This window comes from Neoarius graeffei, chromosome 16 (genome assembly GCF_027579695.1).
Source record: "Neoarius graeffei isolate fNeoGra1 chromosome 16, fNeoGra1.pri, whole genome shotgun sequence".
NCBI lineage: Eukaryota > Metazoa > Chordata > Actinopteri > Siluriformes > Ariidae > Neoarius > Neoarius graeffei.
Window position 1 is genome coordinate 40690469 of NC_083584.1, and position 23233 is coordinate 40713701.

Consider the following 23233-nt stretch of genomic DNA (forward strand, 5'->3'; position numbering starts at 1 on the left):
ACCATGCAGCATGAACTAACCATTTTAAGTTTTTTGTACTTAAAAGCCTGATAAGTTGTATTTACTCAAACAGTGTTGGGAAACTGGTTGCCTTGAAATTTATAGTACATTAAACTGAAATATGTTTATTTGATTGAACTTAATATTTAAACTTTCCTAGAATTCATCTTTAGTGATTATACTTTACATTTTAACTTAACAAGAATTCGATTTACCTGTTAAAGCAATAAAACAAATGACAGTGTATAAAGTTTTTCCATTGCATTTGTATTTTATTAACAAGAAGTGCACAATAAACATTGAAACATGAAACATGTTTTTTCTTTAACCAGATATGTGCTAACATTAATACGTAGCCCCTTAACATTCCCCGTACTGCCAGCGGGACGCTGTATACTTACATTATCCGAAAAGTTTTCAAAAAAAAAAGTGTCTCATTCCAAATCCAGAGAGCTCTCCACAGTGACAAAAGCAACTTAGCCAACAGATGAAAATGACGTGAAATTGGTAAAATACCACCTGTAACTATCAAACTGTAAAACACGCGATTTCCACTGCTCTTAAAGTTAAAACAAACATTCCCACCGACAGTCAGGATCCAAAATACTAAGTTCAGAGAAGAAACGTTGGCTGAAGCTCACTCTGAATTTTACCAAACCTCACGTAACCGCTGCTGATCTGTGAAAGTTAAAATGGCGGCTTCACAACTCTGCGCAGATTAAAAAAGAGGCGTGGTCATGACTAAAACTTAGAATTTTAAGGCCATTCAACTTAAACTTATTAACACTTTTGACTATGTGTACAAATTAGTAGAATATACTTAATATTTTTTAGTAATGCAATCAAACTTTAATTTTTACGTACATTGTAATTAAAACATTTAATTAAATACAAAGTCCGGGCTTACAGTGCACTAATCATTTATATGTATTTTGTAACATCTGGGGGATTGAAGTAGGATGTGTGTGTTTTCTACATTTTAATAAATTAAGGATGTGATATAATCCACTGTGTGGGTCAAACGGCAAGGAAGCAAATACAAAGAGAGGCACTACACAGTCAGGAAGTGATGAAGTAGGAACAGTCGAAAAATGCGTGAAAGATGTATGTTAAAAAAAAGAGAGTTAAAATTAATATGATGTACAGCTGAGCACAATCATGAAAAAAAAATCCACAACAGCACAGCGGTGATTGGAAAAATGCCCAAAACAGGAACTAAAACAAAAGAAAGAAGGTGCTGTTGCCATGGCAGCTGAAGTATGAAGCGAGATCGTGAAATGTTTATTTTGCTTCTTTAGTTATGCATTTCTCTTTTTCCTTGTCCTTACAATAATTAGGCAAGTTGTCAGTCAAATATGTCATGGTGACTCGCTAAGCCTTCTTCAGTGTCAATCTCCATCCCCAAGACATTTTTTTTACTGTGCCTTTGACCTCTGTGGCTTTCTTCTCTGTATATCTCACTCACCCAATTATTTCCAATTGTTACACTTACACGCACAGGTGGGGGGAAAAAAAAATAAGGTGTGCATGAGTTCAGCTGTGCTTTGCCTCCACTGTCGGAGAGAATATCCATTGCTGTTGGAAGAGGAGTCGAAAAGCCAAACATCAATTTGGACAGTTTCTTGACATATAGTGCTGTCAACCACATGAGTCATGGCAGATCTCACTGATTTTGCACTTTTTGTTGCTGATGACATAGCAGTGACCAGAATCTCCCTGCTACAGCAGGAAGTTACATATAAAGTATAATGAAGGTTAATAATCAAATATACCATGCACGAAGAGGCTCTGATTTAAATTATGGATACTCTGAGGTGACTGGCATAGTTACTATGCTTACTATGGCATAGTTACTGGCATAGTCACTATGCTAGCCACTGAAGAGAATCCATAATTCCCAGTGCCTCTCAGTGCATGGTATATTTGATTTATATCCCTCATCAAAATATTCCAAACAAAAAGTGTTGAGATTGAATCTCGGCATAAACTCACTGGAGGCAGCCATGTTTGTTGTTTACGTAGAAGCGACCTTCAACCTGCACATGTGCAATGTACCATACTATCACCTGCCTCGCTTGGCATGATCATGATATGTAGATCTACACACACAGAAATGCTTGCAGAGCCACAGCTGTGACTCGAGTCAGCTGTATAGCTTGAAATTGTGATGTCAGTCCATGGTATAGCCAGGATATACCATGACTGACTCACACCATATCCTTTTTTTTGTTGACATCACAAGATATGGGCAGCATGGTGGTGTAGTGGTTAGCACTGTTGCCTCACAGCAAGAAGGTCTGGGTTCGAGCCCCGTGGCCGGCGAGGGCCTTTCTGTACAGAGTTTGCATGTTCTCCGTGTGGGTTTCCTCCGGGTGCTCCGGTTTCCCCCACAGTCTAAAGACATGCAGGTTAGGTTAACTGGTGACTCTAAATTGACCGTGAATGGTTGTCTGTGTCTATGTGTCAGCCCTGTGATGACCTGGCGACTTGTCCAAGGTGTATCCCGCCTTTTGCCCATAGTCAGCTGGGATAGGCTCCAGCTTGCCTGCGACCCTGTAGAACAGGATAAAGCGGCTAGAGATAATGAGATGAGATGAGATCACGAGATACATTGCTTAATCATTGGTGGAACTATTTTATGTCAAGTGAGTCATTCTTGACCAATCTCTGCATGGGAATTATTTGATAAGGGATATATATATTTATTATTATAATAATAAATATGGCCGCACGTGGTGATGATAGGCCCTCCAACCTCTGATGCTATCACCAGATGAACACAACAAGAAAATTAAAAGAGTTTGTTTTTAGGAAGCATGTGAAATGCCTTCTGACATCAGTGAATTAACATGTTCTAACCACATAAAACAACATGGCAACCATCTGGAGTGGGGTTCAACTCCCTGCTGTGTCCTCGCATATGTACAATTTCTGAACCTTTCCCAGCGACACCATGCAACATGCCCAAATCACTTGCTGAGGAATTGGCAAACAAACAAATATTTATGTTAAATTCTTATTCATGTGCATCTTTAGACTATATAGACATCAGTGTTATGATTCTAAATAAAACTCCAAGAAAAAGGAGAACCTTTTAACATTAAAATCTCATTATGCCACGGGCGATTGCTCTAAGACAACGAGGGAGGCTCAGCCTCCTCTAAAAATGATGAACATCGTGTAGGATGAATTGCGCTAGGCTTATGTTATAGCCGACCTTATAACATTGCTATTTCAGATCCAGAATCATAGAAATATATGTGCTCAACCCACTACAGTGCGAAATCATTCCGTTATAACTTTCCCCAGTTCGCCTAATGTGTGCGTGAGTTTTTCCCCCTCGTGACAGCGTGATGCAGCCCAGCCTCAGTGGACTTCAATGGCATTTGGGAGCTATGCGCTTTCAATATCAAAATGCAAGATGGTTATTGGACAAATACTGCAAAAACGCCCGCCCACCGGACTCCCAGCCTCAGTGCACTTCAATGGCATTTGGGAGCTATGCGCTTTCAATATCAGAATGCAAGACGGTTATTGGACAAATACTGCGAAAACGCCCGCCCACCAGACTCCCAGCCTCAGTGGACTTCAATGGCATTTGGGAGCTATGCACTTTCAATATCAAAATGCAAGACGATTATTGGACAAATACTGCGAAAATGACCGCCCACGGAGTCTCACGGACTCCCAGCCTCAGTGGACTTCAATGGCATTTGGGAGCTATGCGCTTTTCAATCTCAAAATGCAAGACGGTTATTGGACAAATACTGTGAAAATGCCCGCCCACGGACTCCGAGCCTCACAGTGGGAGGGACATGGCAGTTTCCGTGAGGAGACTGGTGATTGGTGAAAGCGGCCGGATATTTTCTTTGATTGACAGCTCGTTTCAAATATAGACAGGCAGCGGTGAATCTCAGTTCAGTTCCATGTGGATTCGGAAGTGCTGTGGTGTATTGTAAGAGATCAGCTTACATTTCGATTTCATTCATTACATACGGTTTCTACCAGCTTTTTTAGTTTGTATATATTTTCATTGTAAATAAAGTGTAAATATAGTGTTGTCAAGTTTGCTATATTAGTTCCAGAAATTTTGTTTATTTGAGTGACTGAACTTGAACTTGAGGGAGCTAGTCAGCTAGCAAAAAAGCTGCACACGGATGCCGAGCATTGCTGATTTAATTTTGGCGAAGTCATTTGCCAGTCTTCCTTTCGAGGAAAAAATTAAAATTAAAGAGCAGGGTAGACCAACACCTCAAATTGACTTGGTGAAAAAGGTAGGGAATAATACTCGTTCCTTTCAGCTCTCCTGGTACGAGAAAGTGAATTGGCTAACAGCAAGTGACCCACATCAACAACAGTAAATAGGCTACTTTAGTAATATGTCATGGATGGACCAAAAATATAGAATCTATTTAAAATGTTTATGCTGAGTATATTATATTGGAATATATATTTTTCTGGATATGAATTAAACACAGCTACAATTTGGAAAACATTTTTAAACAAAAACACAGCCGAGAACATTTCACACTACAGACCTGGATTAAAAGTGAAGGGTTATCAAAATTGTCAATAAAACATTTCTCAGTCAAAATAAGTAAACTATAGGGAAAGTGTCATTGAATGAAATGTGTGGCACCCAGCTCTATGTTTGGCTCCCCAAGGTCAGTGCTTGTGCCTATTCCAGAACACTCTGCTGTTACTGCTGAGGTTCCTGACAAAGAGCTGCTTTCATCTCATCTCATCTCATTATCTCTAGCCGCTTTATCCTGTTCTACAGGGTTGCAGGAAAGCTGGAGCCTATCCCAGCTGACTACGGGAGAAAGGCGGGGCACACCCTGGACAAGTCGCCAGGTCATCACAGGGCTGACACATAGACACAGACAACCATTCACACTCACGGTCAATTTAGAGTCACCAGTTAACCTAACCTGCATGTCTTTGGACTGTGGGGGAAACCGGAGCACCCGGAGGAAACCCACGCGGACACGGGGAGAACATGCAAACTCTGCACAGAAAGGCCCTAACCGGCCACGGGGCTCGAACCCGGACCTTCTTGCTGTGAGGCGACAGCGCTAACCACTACACCACCGTGCTGCCCCGAGCTGCTTTCAATAATGATAAAAATTTAAACAACATGCCACCATTTTAAAATATAAAATGTTAAAATATACCCCCCCCAACATCATGTATATTGGACAGTAGGCTAATGGGCCAAAAGAACCTGTTATTTCACAGTTTGTGACCCTGCCAACAATCAGCCAGATCAGAGGCAAGAGTATGGGCAAAATTGATGTTTTTTCTTTTAAAATCTGGAAATATCGTAACCGACCAGCCTCCCCTGTTTGAAAGACTACCAGCCGCCACTGCATTATGCTCAATGACTGCATACACTGACACTTAAAGGACATGGGACATGAAACATAAATGCATGCTATATCAGTTTCTTTCCATTAAAAATATGAAATAATTGCATCAACAAATACAAAATTATCTATTAAATTCAGCAAAATCGTTATATTCGTGATGATTATATGGCATTTCTGCTCGAGCTCCGATATGCATATTTTACAACTGGAAGAGCCACTGTCACGTGATCATACGTCACAAAAACTTTCGGGTACAGCACAAGCGGGTAGATGAATATGGAGAAGTGTGAATCGTGATGATGACGAATGCGACAAAATAGTTTTTGTGTCTTGGATGACAAGAAAATTGTTTCGTTTTTAGAGTGTTTAACGTACATTGAACATCATGGTGTATTGTGACCTCCCAGTCAGTCAGACACGCTGTTACTCCTGTTAGCAATGTAGCTAGGCTCAGCATGGCCAATGGTATTTTTTGGGGCTGTAGTTAGATGCGACCAAACTCTTCCATGTTTTTCCTGTTTACATAGGTTTATATGACCAGTGACATGAAACAAAGTTCAGTTACACAAATTGAAATGTGGCGATTTTCTATGCTATGGAAAGTCCGCACTATAATGACAGGCGTACTAACACCTTCTGTGCGCTTCGACAGCGCATTGATACCTTCACTCGGAGTTGTACCATTATTTTTTAGACAGGGCGGACGGACCAGGGCATTCGCCCGCCTGGCCGTGCCCGACGAGGAGCGCTCTCGGCCGGCTTGGGAGGCAGACGGCAGCCCCTCCTGGAAGTGTGGTTTTACCATGGGCCTCATGTGGTAAGGATTAGTATTATAATTTTGGGTGTATCAATTGTTGATTATCATAATTCTGACTCGTTTCGCCATTTTGAATGTTTTCATCTCGGACTCTGGAAGCATTGTATCTCAATCAATCTCGAAAAATATCAGCAAAAAAAAAACTAGCTTGCAACGGACTTTAGCTAGATCTATGATGGACTTTCAATGTATGATACAAAAATAATACTTCTTTCAACAGATCATTAGCCTTTGAGCAGAATTGTTTTTAACTTACCAGGAAGTGTTATCGAGCCGACCGCTTTCAGTTTCATGGGGATTGAATGAACTCTCACTCTCAGAATCATCTGACCCGTCAGAGTAAAGACAAGATCTATGTTCATGTGAATTTCCAGCTATCGGTTCGAATTGATAGGGTCTAACTTCACATCTCTGTGAAACATCGGGAATGTCACTGTCGATGGTGTCCATTTCGGTAACCTGTTTACATTAGATACCCAAGCGCTGGCTCCTTGAAAAGTTTTTGTGACGTCACGGGTCACGTGACCGCTTAGCTAATTAACGAATCATTGTTTTACGCTGATGTATAAAAAAGTTGAATAATGTGATGATTTTCACATTTTTGACGCCCTGCAGTGATTTAGATGGCATTTCTTATGTCCTTTATACATACTTATACTCAGAAAAAAATCCATGTCCCATGTCCTTTAATCTTTACACTTCACCTGTTCATGTAACCTGTTATAGTACCATAACCCCTTTTATGTGCTGTGTAAATATGCATCTGAGAAATTTTCTTTACTTCTATGTAAAATGGTAAAATGCATGTTATATCTCATTTTCAGACACTGCCTTTACTTTACATGTGTGTGTGCAAAAAGTCAAGAATTTTAAACAATGGAAGTATGTTTTTGTGCATTATTTACAAGATATGTCTGTGAAGGTTCTCAGTCATCCAGGTCATAGCAAACCATGGTTGGTAAAGAAGGCAACTGGACTTGCTTGAAATTCTGGACTCTGCAGTCTAGCTTCAGCTTAATAACAAAGGACACTCATTTCAGGACTGCAATATACACTTTTTAGCCAGAGAAGACCGTGGTTTGAAAGAGGAGTAAAAGAAGCCATCTTCGTCAACCTGGAATGACCATCACTGAACAGAGGAGGTGGTCTGAGACACCACTTATCAGCTACCTACAATGTAGTCCTTGGCACACTTCCCAGAAAATTGAATACACATCCACACCAAGACTTGGCTGACTTCAATGACTCACATGATGGCAGAGACAGCCAACGACCCACAGATCACCCTAATGACTCTCTAGGCTGCTAACACAGTTCACATCCAGCCCCTAAACCTACAGGATGACTCAATGACCCAGGTGACCTCAACAACTCTCCTTAGGGTTGCTTTTGATCCACTAGAGGATAAATACCTGTAACTCTCCACTAGTCAGACAGAACTGAAGAACCCTTTCGGATGAGATGTGAAATGTCTTCAAGAATTTCAAGCAAGTCCAACTGCCTTCTTTAGCAAACATGATCAACTACAAGAATGAAGTTTAAGTGTAAATTATATCACCCAAATTCTAAATATGTGCAATTTAACCTTCATGAACCAACACCCTTCTTGTATACCACATCACACTGCATTAATTATATAATTTATAGGCAGAGCCACAGTTTTGCTATGCAAGTCATAATGCTCAATGTTTAAATATTTTGTGCAGTTTAAACTTCATGAGCTGGTTTGTGATGCATTATTATCCCACTTGTGAAGAATATTGATGGTTTCATATATAAACTGTCATAAATGCAATTCAAATGAGTTGTGCTGCTACTTGAATAGTGGAAATGTAAAGCTTGAGACATATTGGGATATTTCGTTGACCTTGACAATCACAAAATTAACACCACAATTAATCAAGGTAACAAAATACAATGTCTGCTTCTCTTAACTCTCTTACCGCTCATCTTTTCCTATTTTTTTTCCCACCTGGTCTCCTTGGGAAATGTATTTGAGATCAGGGCTGCCACAACACACATGCCCAGCCAGAAACACAACTCCGGATTGGCCAAGTCAACAACACAGCCTCTGATTGGTCAACAGCATCATCATGGGATGGCTAATAGCCACACTTACAAATCACAGAAGACATTTATTAGCTGTATTATTTTCTGTCACATATGACAGTGTGGACCTCTAAAATTCCAATCAGAGCTTGATCATTCCTAAGAGTGCCTAGCACTGTTAGCGAGCTATCTGGGCCACTGTTAGCAAGCTCTTCAGCTAGCACCAATAACTAGCTCTGACTTATTCCAAGGAAATAGCATCAATGGCATGTCCATCAACTTTATAGGATTAAAAAGAGTTCATTTTTAATTAGCCAGTGAATTAGACTAGTGAAATTAGCGTCACTGCCGCTAACATACTATAAACCGAGTCATCAAAGTATGGTGATGTCTTGAGGTAAGCATGTCTAGACTAATTCCAAAGCTACTCATTCACTGCTTGGTTGAAATCCTGTCAGTCATCAAACTCATGAAATGACCTGAAAGGTCGTTGAAAGATACCCAAATTCATCCTGTCTGCATGGCTACATTGCTCACAATATCATAAATCCCTTCCTAATATAAAATCAGAAGACCTGTGACTTCATGTACACCAAGTCTGACATGAATCCGCTAAACACTCTAGGAGGAGTATAACTGAGATGGGTGAAAAAGCCACTCTTTCTGTTGCCAAATGGTGGTGATGATATTCACATGCCCAGAGTGATATCTACATCCCCATCTGGATATCATCATAACTATTATAACTTATCACCTGTGAAGTTTGAAGTATATCAAGCAATGTATGGAGAATGTATGAGGCACTTCCTGTTTGTCTGGCGAGACACAAATTCATCATAATGGCATTTCAATGCATCGTGAGATATCAAAAAATCCTTTCACAATTTAACATTGGCAAGATATTGACATCATGGATACCAAATCTGACATGAATCCAATGAACTGCCTAGGAGGATTATTTCAAAATGTAACGTGTCAAAATGCAAAAAATTCAAAATAACCCACTTCTCACTTACTGTTGGATGTGGCTAGAGCAATATATATTATAAATATATTCATCATAGGGAAACCCACATGTGTACCAAATCTGGTGCATGTACATGAAACTACAACCCCGATTCCAAAAAAGTTGGGACAAAGTACAAATTGTAAATAAAAATGGAATGCAATAATTTACAAATCTCAAAAACTGATATTGTATTCACTAGTAGAACATAGACAATATATCAAATGTTGAAAGTGAGACATTTTGAAATTTCATGCCAAATATTGTCTCATTTGAAATTTCATGACAGCAACACATCTCAAAAAAGTTGGGACAGGGGCAATAAGAGGCTGGAAAAGTTAAAGGTACAAAAAAGGAACAGCTGGAGGACCAAATTGCAACTCATTAGGTCAATTGGCAACTCATTAGGTCAATTGGCAATAGGTCATTAACATGACTGGGTATAAAAAGAGCATCTTGGAGTGGCAGCGGCTCTCAGAAGTAAAGATGGGAAGAGGATCACCGATCCCCCTAATTCTGCGCCGACAAATAGTGGAGCAATATCAGAAAGGAGTTCGACAGTGTAAAATTGCAAAGAGTTTGAACATATCATCATCTACAGTGCATAATATCATCAAAAGATTCAGATAATCTGGAAGAATCTCTGTGCGTAAGGGTCAAGGCCGGAAAACCATACTGGGTGCCCGTGATCTTCGGGCCCTTAGACGGCACTGCATCACATACAGGTATGCTTCTGTATTGGAAATCACAAAATGGGCTCAGGAATATTTCCAGAGAACATTATCTGTGAACACAATTCACCGTGCCATCCGCCATAGCCAGCTAAAACTCTATAGTTCAAAGACGAAGCCGTATCTAAACATGATCCAGAAGCGCAGACGTCTTCTCTGGGCCAAGGCTCGTTTAAAATGGACTGTGGACAAGTGGAAAACTGTTCTGTGGTCAGACGAATCAAAATTTGAAGTTCTTTATGGAAATCAGGAACGCCGTGTCATTCGGACTAAAGAGGAGAAGGACGACCCAAGTTGTTATCAGCGCTCAGTTCAGAAGCCTGCATCTCTGATGGTATGGGGTTGCATTAGTGCGTGTGGCATGGGCAGCTTACACATCTGGAAAGACACCATCAATGCTGAAAGGTATATCCAGGTTCTAGAGCAACATATGCTCCCATCCAGACAATGTCTCTTTCAGGGAAGACCTTGCATTTTCCAACATGACAATGCCAAACCACATACTGCATCAATTACAGCATCATGGCTGCGTAGAAGAAGGGTCCGGGTACTGAACTGGCCACCCTGCAGTCCAGATCTTTCACCCATAGAAAACATTTGGCGCATCATAAAACGGAAGATACGACAAAAAAGACCTAAGACAGTTGAGCAACTAGAATCCTACATTAGACAAGAATGGGTTAACATTCCTATCCCTAAACTTGAGCAACTTGTCTCCTCAGTCCCCAGACGTTTACAGACTGTTGTAAAGAGAAAAGGGGATGTCTCACAGTGGTAAACATGGCCTTGTCCCAACTTTTTTGAGATGTGTTGTTGTCATGAAATTTAAAATCACCTAATTTTTCTCTTTAACTGATACATTTTCTCATTTTAAACATTTGATATGTCATCTATGTTCTATTCTGAATAAAATATGGAATTTTGAAACTTCCACATCATTGCATTCCGTTTTTATTTACAATTTGTACTTTGTCCCAACTTTTTTGGAATCGGGGTTGTATATGCCAAGCACAAGACTCGATTTCAAATGATGGCGCTGTAGAGTCACTGGGCCACACCCAGGGCCAAAGCTCTGTCCTCTGAGTAACTGTCACAAGCACTGATGTGTCTGCCAAATTTCATGAGTTTTCGCCTATGGGAACCACATCAAATGTGGTTAAGTCTTGAAGTTAAAAAAAAAAAAATCCAGTAGGGTTTTTACACCTATGGTGCTTGTGCTCTAATTATAAAGTCTTTAAATTACATCCACCTTACATGCTCTGGCTGCACCAGGACTTCCATACTGCTGCCCCCTTTTCTGTATTCACCTCAAAGTTGTCAAAAATGAGGGTCTGCTGTGCCTTTGTCTGCATTGTATCATGCACCAGAGGGACCAGGCTGCTCTTGGGAGAGGTGAGGCTGTTTCAGTGGATGAAACTGGATGGAAGAAAGACTTGTCTAAGAATAGACATGTGATGTGTTTATACCCCATAGGTTCCAAAAATGTGTGTGCTGTAAAATATTTTGTTTTTCAGAACAACATATTATTAAAGAAAAATATCTTATTAAAAATATTATATACATTATACTGTATATGTATGAATGACATTTGGTTTAGAAATGAATGGGATGTAAAGATAATTAAAGAATATATGTAATTTCAGGGGGCGGCATGGTGGTATAGTGGTTAGCACTGTCGCCTCACAGCAAGAAGGTCCTGGATTCGAGCCCAGCGGCCAGCGAGGGCCTTTCTGTGCGGAGTTTGCATGTTCTCCCCGTGTCCGTGTGGGTTTCCTCCGGGTGCTCCGGTTTCCCCCACAGTCCAAAGACATGCAGGTTAGGTTAACTGGTGACTCTAAATTGATCTTAGGTGTGAATGTGAGTGTGAATGGTTGTTTGTCTCTGTGTCAGCCCTGTGATGACCTGGCGACTTGTCCAGGCTGTACCCCGCCTCTCGCCCATAGTCAGCTGGGATAGGCTCCAGCTTTCCTGTGACCCTGTAGAACAGGATAAGCGGCTACAGATAATGGATGGATGGATGGATGGATGGATGTAATTTCAGAAAACAATCTGCCTGAACTTCTATACTTGAATAGCACATCAAAAGCTTTTCTTTAAGACCAGAGGAACAGTTCTCCAGAATTACTCACACCCAATAAATAAAATAAACACATCACACAAGATACTTGCAAATTCTCCACTCAAACAACACAAAAAAATCTTTATCTTTGTTCTAACCAAATCATTCTTATTAGCACTACTTTTTTAAATAGGCTTCTAACCAATAAGAACTAAGCCTCTTGCTGTCAAGTCAACTCATGCAGTTAGTGGAGGCCAATGGGCTTTCTTCCAATTTTCAGCTGCCTAGTTTCCATGAGTCTGTGCCCATGATAGCCTCAGATGCATGTTCTTGGCTGACAGGAAGGGAATCTAGTATGGTCTTGTGCTGTTGTTGCCTAGCTACCACAAGGTTTTATATGTTGTTGTGTGGTTTGAGATGCTTTTCTGCACACCACAGTTGTAAACAGTGCTTATTTGCCTTACTGTCAAACCAGTCTGGCCATTCTCCTCTGACCTCTTATCAATTTTTTTTTTTTGCATACAGGATTGCTGCTCACTGGATTTTTTTCCCCCCATACCATTATTTGTAAACTCTACAGATTGTTGTGTGTGAAAATCCCAGGAGATCAGCAGTTTATGAAATATTCAAACCAGCCTGTCTGTCAGCACCAACCATGCCACAGTCAAAGTCACTACTAGGTTGTTGTTGTTTTTCCTCTATACTGATGTTTGATGTGAATTTGAACTGACGCTCTTGACGTGTATCTGCATGATTTTATACCTGCACAAATGGGCTTATGTACAGATATTCCTAATAAAGTGTCCAGTGAAATACAGTGCCTTGCAAAAGTATTCACCCCCTTGGCATTTTTCAGGTTTTGTTGCCTCAAAACCTGGAATTAAAATGGATCATTTGAGGGTTTGCATCATTTCATTTACAAAACGTGCCTACAACTTTGAAGATGCGATTTTTTTTTTATTGTGAAGCAAACAACAAATAGGACAAAATAACATTAAACTTCAACGTGCATAACTATTCATCCTTCTAATGTCAGTACTTTGTAGAGCCACCTTTTACGGCAGTTATAGCTGCAAGTCTCTTTGGATGAGTCTCTATGAGCTTGCCACATCTAGCCACTGGGATTTTTTGCCCATTCCTCAAGGCAAAACTGCTCCAGCTTCTTCAAGTTGGATGGGTTCCACTGGTGAACAGCAATCTTCAAGTCTGACCATAGCTTCTCAGTTGGATTGAGGTCTGGGCTTTGACTAGGCCATTCCAACACATTTAAATGTTTCCCTTTAAACCGCTCCAGTGTAGCTTTAGCAGTATGTTTAGGGTCATTGTCCTGCTGGAACGTGAACCTTTGTCCCAGTCTCAAACCTCTAGCCGACTCAAACAGGTTTTCCTCCAGAATTGCCCTGTATTTAGTGCCATCCATCTTTCCTTCAGTCCTGACCAGCTTTCCTGTCCCTGCAGATGAAAAATATCCCCACAGCATGATACTGCTACCACCATGCTTCACTGTAGGAATGGTGTTCTCAGGGTGTTGGGTTTGCGCCACACATGGCGTTTCCCATGATGGCCAAAAAGTTACATTTTAGTTTCATTTGACCAGAGAATCTTTTTCTATGTGTTTGGGGAGTCTGCCACATGCTGTTGGGCAAACTCCAAATGTGTTTTCTTAAGCAATGACTTTTTTCTAGCCACTCTTCCATAAAGCCCAGCTCTGTAGAGTGTATGGCTTATTGTGGTCTTATGGACAGATACTCCAGTCTCTGCTGTGGAACTCTGCAGCTCCTTCAGGGTTACCTTTGTTCTCTGTGCTGCCTCTCTAATTAATGTCCTCCTTGCCTGGTCCGTGAGTTGTGGTGGGCGGCCCTCTCTTGGCAGGTTTGTTGTGGTACCATGTTCTTTCCATTTGATGATGATGGATTTGATGGTGCTCCAGGAGATAATCAAAGATTTGGATATTTTTTTATTTTTATAACCCAACCCTGACTTGTACTTCTCAACAACTTTGTCCCTGACTTGTTTGGAGAGCTCCTTAGTCTTCAGGGTGTTTTTTGGTTAGTGGGGCCTCTTGCTTAGTGGTGTTGCAGCCTCTGGGGCCTTTCAGAAAAGGTGTATATTTACTGACAGATCATGTGACACTTAGATTGCACACAGGTGGACTTTATTTCACTAATTATGTGACTTCTGAAGGTAATTGGTTGCACCAGAACTTTTTAGGGGCTTCATAGCAAAGGGGGTGAATACATGTCGATTTTCAGTTTTTTATTTAAAATTGTTTTATATATATTTTTCTCATTTCACTTCACTAACTTAGACTATTTTGTGCAGATCCATTACATAAAATTCAGATAAAAAAAACATTTAAATTACAGGTTGTAATGTAACAAAATAGGTAAAAAGCCAAGGGAGCTGAATACTTTTGCAAGGCACTGTACATAAGTCGGCTATACAACTCAGGCTGGGATGAAATAAAAACATGGGATTAAACTTGCACATCACATGAAATAAGGCCAGGGAGTAAAGTTAAAGCTTGGAAAGACTGCAAGTTCTTTGGTACAAAATTTCTGAGCACTTTGACCACCGTACTTGACTTCAAGTTGTGTCAGAGAATTGCTGAAAGAAATCGAGTAGTAAAATATTAACAAATAATAATTACATAAACAAATATTTAATCAATGCACAAAACAGTCATTTATGGCTCTATCAAAGTAGGTGAGATAAACTAGTTAGACCTTTCCACAAAATGACAAGCAACACTATCAGATGACTTATGAGAGAAGTATTTCAGAAATTTAGAGGAATATTTTACCAATATCTAATAACTACATTTTACCAATAAACTATGTAAATACATTAAGAGTCATCATGAGCTAGATACAAAATATAACTCTGATATGGACAAGACACAACCTGAAAACACCTCAGTCCATCCATCCATCCATCCATCCATCCATTTCCTCATTAAAACACCATTTTCAATAAATTGTGAGACCTGATGTTGTTCCACAGACGTGCAGTGACATGTTAAGGTAGAGTCCTCTTTCTCAGCAGTGATTAAATTTTCACAGGCTATGGGAGAACCGGTCACCATACCAAAATCAAGTATCACACTGAATGTGTATCGCAAATCAATTTAACTTTCTACAGGTCCCACTCATGGAAGAGTATTCTGGAAAAGAAACATACAATCAAACAACATCTGCATTATTTTTCTTCTGGGCATGAGCCAACAAATGTGGGGATAATAGAGAAGTATTAGAGAATTAAAACTGATCTCAATAAATTTACAGTATATATATATATAGAAGCACATTATATATGCGTGACATCCTCGGTATATGCAAAATACGACATCCTTGGTATATGCGAAACACATCGAAAAGAAGAACTGAACGCAAAATGGAAAGATGGGAGTGCCCTAAGATTTGGGAAGGCAGAAGGCATAAGATCAATAGGAGGCATCAGTTTCATCATCAGCAATGAATGGACCTCAAAAGTCGTCTCGTGCGGTATAACATCATCACGCCTCAGAGTACTTGTCATTAACCTCTCATCTCATCTCATTATCTCTAGCTGCTTTATCCTGTTCTACAGGGTCGCAGGCAAGCTGGAGCCTATCCCAGCTGACTACGGGCGAGAGGCAGGGTACACCCTGGACAAGTCACCAGGTCATCACAGGGCTGACACATAGACACAGACAACCAATCACATTCACACCTATGGTCAATTTAGAGTCATCAATTAACCTAACCTGCATGTCTTTGGAGGAAACCGGAGCACCCAGAGGAAACCCACGTGGACACGGGGAGAACATGCAAACTCTGCACAGAAAGGCCCTCGCCAGCCACGGGGCTCGAACCCGGACCTTCTTGCTGTGAGGCAACAGCGCTAACCACTACACCACCGTGCCACCCTCATTAACCTCTCAAACCGAGCAAATCTGAAAGTTATCCAAGCGTACGCCCCTACAAGCAGCAGTGAAGACGATGAAGTGGAAGAATTTTACCAAATGCTAGATACTGCACTAGTTAAACATACAACATATACCATCGTAATGGGCGACTTCAACGCAAAAGGTTGGCAAAGGACGTCCAGGAGAAAAGTCCACAGGAAGATTTGGCCTGGCGGACAGGAACGAGAGAGGAGAATGGCTGGTCTCCGAAGCGGAGACGAGGAGGTTATACATATGGTAGGCAACTGCCTTTTCAAGAAAAGAACTGAGAAAAGGTTTCATCTCATCTCATTATCTCTAGCCGCTTTATCCTGTTCTACAGGGTCGCAGGCAAGCTGGAGCCTATCCCAGCTGACTACAGGCAAAAGGCAGGGTACACCCTGGACAAGTCACCAGGTCATCACAGGGCTGACACATAGACAGCCATTCACACTCACGGTCAATTTAGAGTCACCAGTTAACCTAACCTGCATGTCTTTGGACTGTGGGGGAAACCAGAGCACCCAGAGGAAACCCACGCGGACAACATGCAAACTCCACAGAGAAAGGCCCTCGCCGGCCACGGGGCTCGAACCCGGACCTTCTTGCTGTGAGGCGACAGCACTAACCACTACACCACCGTGCCGCCCTGAGAAAAGATGGACCTGGATATCTCCAAATGTTCAATACTGCAACGAGATCGATTATGTGCTAGTCGACAAAAGGAGAATTCTGCAAGACGTCTCTCTCATCCCACAATTCAACACCGGTAGCGACCATCGTTTATTGAGGGCGAAGATAGCAATAGACGAAATAAGAGAGAAGGCATTGCACATATCCATGAAGAACCAATGCGTCAAGAGTGTTGACGAAAACATTCTAAAATACGCTATCAAAGAGGAGACATGGGCACAACTGGAGGACATCGACGAGGACTACGACTCACTTACCCAGAAGATCAAAGCATGCATTTGAAAGGCACAAGTTCCCACCCCGAAAGAAGATAACGGAAGGATCTCGGAGACGATGAAGAAACTGCTGGAGAAAAGGAAGAATATGAAAAGGAATATCGAAGATCATCTAGAATATTCCATTCTCTGCAAAAGTATTCGACACAATCTCAAGGAAGACCTCCAAAACTTCAGGATGAAGAAGCTGATCCAGGCGGCAGAGGAACGAAAAAGTTTGAAAAAATGCAAGCGAGAAATGGCACAATACAGAACGGAAGTGACGGCTCTCAAAACCAAGGAGGGGAACACCCCCACCGACAAAGGGGAAATGAAAATGATCGTTGATACATTTTACACGAACCTTTTTAAGTCATCGATCACAATCGATCCTCCTCCATCACAAACATCACAAGCAGTGCCAGAAATTCTGACATGTGAAGTCGAAAATGCCCTCAAAATGATGAAAGGTGACAAATCTCCAGGAAAGGATGGCATAAACACGGAATCACTTCAAAGCAGCAGAGAGGCTCTTTGGAAAGTACTCGCGATATGGTTCAATCAATATATGAGGGAAGGGAAGGTACCATCACTTTGGAAACAATCGAAAACCGTCCTGTTGTACAAGAAGGGCGATCAAGAAGACCTGCGAAATTATCAGCCAATATGCCTGCTGTCCCATCTCTACAAACTCTACACTAAAATCATAGTCAACAGACTATCACAACAACTCGATGAGCAACAGCCGAGAGAGCAGGCCGGCTTTTGTAGGAAATACAGCACGATTGACCATATATTTACCCTCACCCAACTCTTGGAACGTGCAAGGGAATACAACTTGCCTCTGTACGTCGCTTTCGTGGATTACGAAAAAGCCTTTGATAGCGTTGAGATAAATGCAGTGCTGAAATCTCTACACATGCAAGGAGTTGAGCCTCAGTACATAAATGTGCTGAAAGAAGCCAACTCTGGATGTACAACAGATATTGAAGTACTATCATCGCCCGTGACAGTCCCAATTGGAAAAGGTGTCAAACAAGGGGACACCATCTCTCCAAAACTCTTCATCGCATGTCTCAAATCCATCATCCGAAAGGTAAATTGGGATGGAGGTATAAACATCAACGGAGAGATACCGACACACCTCAGATTCGCAGATGACATTGCTCTCATTGCATCCACTACAGGTCAACTTCAGAATATGCTGAACGAGCTGGACAAACATAGTACAGCCGTTGGCCTCAAGATGAACCGCACCAAAACTAAGTACATGCGGTCTGACAATGTAGCACACAGAAGAGTGATTGTGGGAAGTGATGAAATCGAAGAGGTGGAAGAGTATACATACTTGGGACAAACAGTAAACATGAAACGCGATCAGGGTACAGAAATCTCCCGAAGGATCCGAGCAGGATGGAAGGCGTTCACCTCCATCAAAGAAGTGCTGACAGCAAGAATCTCCAAGCTCACACATGCGAAACTGTTTAACAGTACAGTCTTACCCGCGATGCTATACGGAAGCGAGACTTGGGCCACCACACGCAAAGAGGAGCAAAGACTGAGTACAACGCAAAGGGCCATGGAAAGGTGGATGTTGGGAATCTCATTGAGGGAGCACATCAGAAACGAGGTGATACGAGAGAGAAGCGGAGTGAACGACGTGATCGCAGAATACCGGAGACAGAAGCTCAACTGGGCAGGCCATGTCGCCAGACTCAAAGACAACCGATGGACTCGCGCAATTGTCGAGTGGTATCCAAGGAATTGGAAAAGACCATGCGGGCGACCTCCAAAACGATGGAAAGACGAGCTGAACAACAATTTCGGGACAACATGGATGAGAAGGGCGTCATCTCGTATGGAATGGAGGCGCATTGTGGCCAGCGATGGAAACATCTGAAGTCTGGCCAATCCAGGCAAAAAATATATATATCATACACAAAGATAAAAAAATGGGTTCATGTATGGCATTTCAGATAATATTTCATGAACATAACATCTATTTTTAACTAAAAGCATTGAAGTCTATGCATGCCTGAGTATGGAACATTTATTACTGGTTAAATAAATATCACATGCAAATTTCCAGAAATATTATTAAACATGCAATACCACTGTATATGATCACAGAGTGTGTACATCCAATAAGATTTGCACAGATATGATGGAGTAGACTAAATAGAATGAATATTGTATTTTGGTGTGTTTTTAGCTAGAAATCACAACCCTGCCATGCCAAAATATACTTTTTTTTTCTATAGCTGCTCTGAACATTGCCAGTGTCCACTCTGATTAACAGCATGATGGACACAGCACTTCTGATCTCCTGGGTGAGAACCTCTGTCTCAGAGAGAACATCAGATACACCATTAAAGGCAATTTTCTCCAGTAGACTGAGTGAGTTCCTGACACTGATCAAAATCTGTAACTCCATCAGCTGGCGTGTCTACCTGAATCTTTTATTTGCTAAGTACAAGTGTGCACGAAATAATTACCTGGGAGATGTTTAAATATAGTTTTGGCACCTGCATCGACCTTTGCAGTTCAACAAGTCAGAAAAATTGTGACATTTGTTCAAGCATTAATGTAATATTCAATTTTGTGCAAAATTCTCCATTTTTAACTGAGACCAAATGTTATTAAAAAAAAACCCAAAACTTACTTTTGCACATGATACAGAACTCTTGAACACATTATGTGAAAGATTATGTCACATCCACTGCACTTCAACTGATGTAAAAAATAACAACAGCAACATTGCATTCAACAAACAGATATAGTTAAGCTCAAATTATACTCATTAAAATGTTGCTACAGTTGCTAAATGAAAATGGGACAATGTTTTATGAAATATACAGTACCAGTCAAAAGTTTGGACACACCTTCTAATTCAATGTTTTTTCTTTATTTTTATTAATAAAAAGTCACTTCATGTCTTAAAGTAATGATGGATGTCGTTTCTTTTTACTTAGTTGAGCGCTTCTTGACATAATATGGATTACTACAGGTGTGGAATAGGGCTATTTACTGTATTTTTATATTTACTATTTACTGTTTGATCTCAAACACATTAAGAAGGCAAGAAACTCGTCACTAATTAACTTTTGACGAGGCACGTGTTAATTGAAAAGCATTCCAGGTGACGACCTCATGAAGCTGGTTAAGATAATGCTAATAGTGTACAAAGCGTCAGCAAGGTAAACGCTGGCTACTTTGAAGAATCTCAAATATGAAATATATATATATTTTTTAACACTTTTTGTTTACTACATAATCCCGTATATGCTCTATATGTTATTTCATAGTTTTGATATCTTCAGTATTGTTCTACAATGTAGAAAATAGTCAATATACAGAAAAAAACTATGAATGAGTAGGGGTGTCGAAACTTTTGACTGATACTGTAAATCAGTGGCTAATTACAGCATTCATTCATTTCTCTATCCAGTGCTTCATGTTTTGTAATGTAAGATATTGTGCCAGGCTTCAAGTTCTCACAAAGAGGTCTGTACGTCAGCTATCTGACATGGAGTAATTTTCAAGTTTTAACATACAAAAGGGGAGCTACAAAGCTAAACTGCTATTTCACGCACTGTTTCTAACTGGACACCAAATTTGACTTTTAACCTTATTGTTGTGACATACAAATATACGAATAATAATGCTAGCGAAGTAGCCAGTGAGCCAAAAGAAATAATGGCAGCTGCAGTATCATGGTTATGAACAAGTAAAGTAAGCAGCTGTGCAGTCTGCATTATCTTACAACATCCACATTAACTTTTCTTTGTGATGATCGAGTGAAGCAGATTTTGACCAATTATTTCAAAAGTGAGTTGGATAACACTAGTTCAGTCTTGGTTTGAATAATTCTGAAGGATAAGTGCGTGAAATATTAACAAAGGTCTTGAAACAAAGATTTGACTTTCTGCCTGAACATCCAATCCCCTGGCTGCTAATCCACTAAAGAACCCTGTAATTATCAATTATTATTAATCATTACTGAGAAAACTAACTGAGGAAAAGTATTTAATTAAAATGATACTTGAGGTGTGAATATTAATGTTCGACACGTGGCTATATAAAAAGTACAAGATTTGGAAAATATTCATTAAGCCTGATTCAGTGCTCAAAATTAATGTTAATTATTTTTATTTTAGTTGAGGCCTAATTGCTACCAGTTCAAATTCTTCACGTCAGAATAATTGTAAAATGCTGCTGCATTTACTGAAGTATTATTGTTATTAGAGTAGCACAAAGCAACAAATTAAAATTTAGATATTTACTTGAAGCATCTCTTAATGAATGAATGAATGAATGAATGAATGAATGTGTTTTCAAGCAAATGTAAATGCTGTTCATGCCCAGTTGAGATGTTTATTATTCTTGGCTGTCAACTGTGAGGCTGTAGTTTCAAAATTAAACACAAAATTCATTCACACATTTCATATTAGAGCAAAATCGACACATGATGGGATAACCACAATATCAAAATATCAAATCAGAGTAAATACATCGATTTGTTTTCATTTGCCTATCCCAGCAATGTATTCCCCTGCTACATTTAGCACATTAAACAGTAAACATATAAATGAAAACTGTTAACACACAAATGAAAGCAGATGGCTTAGTTAGCATGCAAAAACACCTTTGTTTATGCACTGCGATATGAATGGCGAGGTGTATGTAAATGAGGCCGTGTGCTACATCAAGAAGACGACATCATAGGAAACATAAGACAGATCATTCTTCGTGTCAAAAAAAAAAAAATCCTCAGCACCAAAACAAATCAAATCAAATAAAGCCTTGTGTGATTACATACGAATGAAGTAACGTCAGTGTGTGTCATGTCCTTTATCCATAACAGCAGAAACTACAGGAGGTTATGGCAAACGCTGTTTTGGTTTATGTAAGTCCGTTTCTGGAATAATCCATTGTGACTAAGAACTTTTTGACTTTATTCAGTTTACTAGTCTTTTAAACAATTATATGCAAATCAATTTGACATGTTTCATAGCAGGTTTATGAAAATGTCAAACAAGGTGAAACAGACTGAGGATGAATGAAGCACAAGGGGTACATTCTTGAATTCAGTGGTAGTTTTATTGTTGCATTTATGACTACATAGCAAAATACAGAACTCTATAAACCACAGGGGGTTACATCATTGTTTCGGTTGCATTGTAGTAAATTGCACTGCCTTGCAAAAGAGAACATCAAAACCTTCAAGTGTTTAAATGTTAAAAACTTTCAAGTGCTTAATGCCAGTCTGCTACTTTATAGTTGTACTGTACGAAGTTGAAAATTTCTTCGCAATTTTCTTTTTGATTTCACAGAAAAACAGTATTCACCCACCTTAAACACTGACACATTTTGTAGTGTTACAACCTGGAACTGAAATGGATTTAATTGGGATTTTAGGTCACAAATCTACATAAAATAGCACATATTAATGAAAAGGGAATGGAAAAGGAGGAAAAATTTCATATTATTTGCTAAATTATAGCACGGCATGGTGGTGTAGTGGTTAGCACTGTCGCCTCACAGCAAGAAGGTCCTGGATTTGAGCCCAGTGGCCGACTTTCTATGTGGAGTTTGCATGTTCTCCCCGTGTCTGCGTGGGTTTCCTCCGGGTACTCCGGTTTCCCCCACAGTCCAAAGACATGCAGGTTAGGCTAATTGGTGGCTCTAAATTGACCGTGAGTGTGAATGATTGTTTGTCTCTGTGTCAGCCCTGTGATGATCTGGCGACTTGTCCAGGGTGTACCCAACCTCTGGCCCATAGTCAGCTGGGATAGGCTCCAGCTTGCCCATGACCCTGAATAGGATAAGCTGTTACGGATAATGGATGGACATATAAAATTTTTGTGACGCAAATCTTTTTGTGATTTGCATAACTATTCACCCTCATCACTATGAAACTCTGAAATTACTTCTGGTGCAACCAGCCCTCATCAGAATTTACATAGTTGATTAGAGTCCATCTGTGATCAATTACAGTGTCATATGATTTCAACATAAGTAAACCTGTTCCTAAAAGGTCCCAGAGTTTGTTAGAGAACATCTCATCTCATCTCATCTCATTATCTCTAGCCGCTTTATCCTGTTCTACAGGGTCGCAGGCAAGCTGGAGCCTATCCCAGCTGACTACGGGGCGAGAGGCGGGGTACACCCTGGACAAGTCGCCAGGTCATCACAGGGCTGACACATAGACACAGACAACCATTCACACTCACATTCACACCTACGGTCAATTTAGAGTCACCAGTTAACCTAACCTGCATGTCTTTGGACTGTGGGGGAAACCGGAGCACCCGGAGGAAACCCACGCGG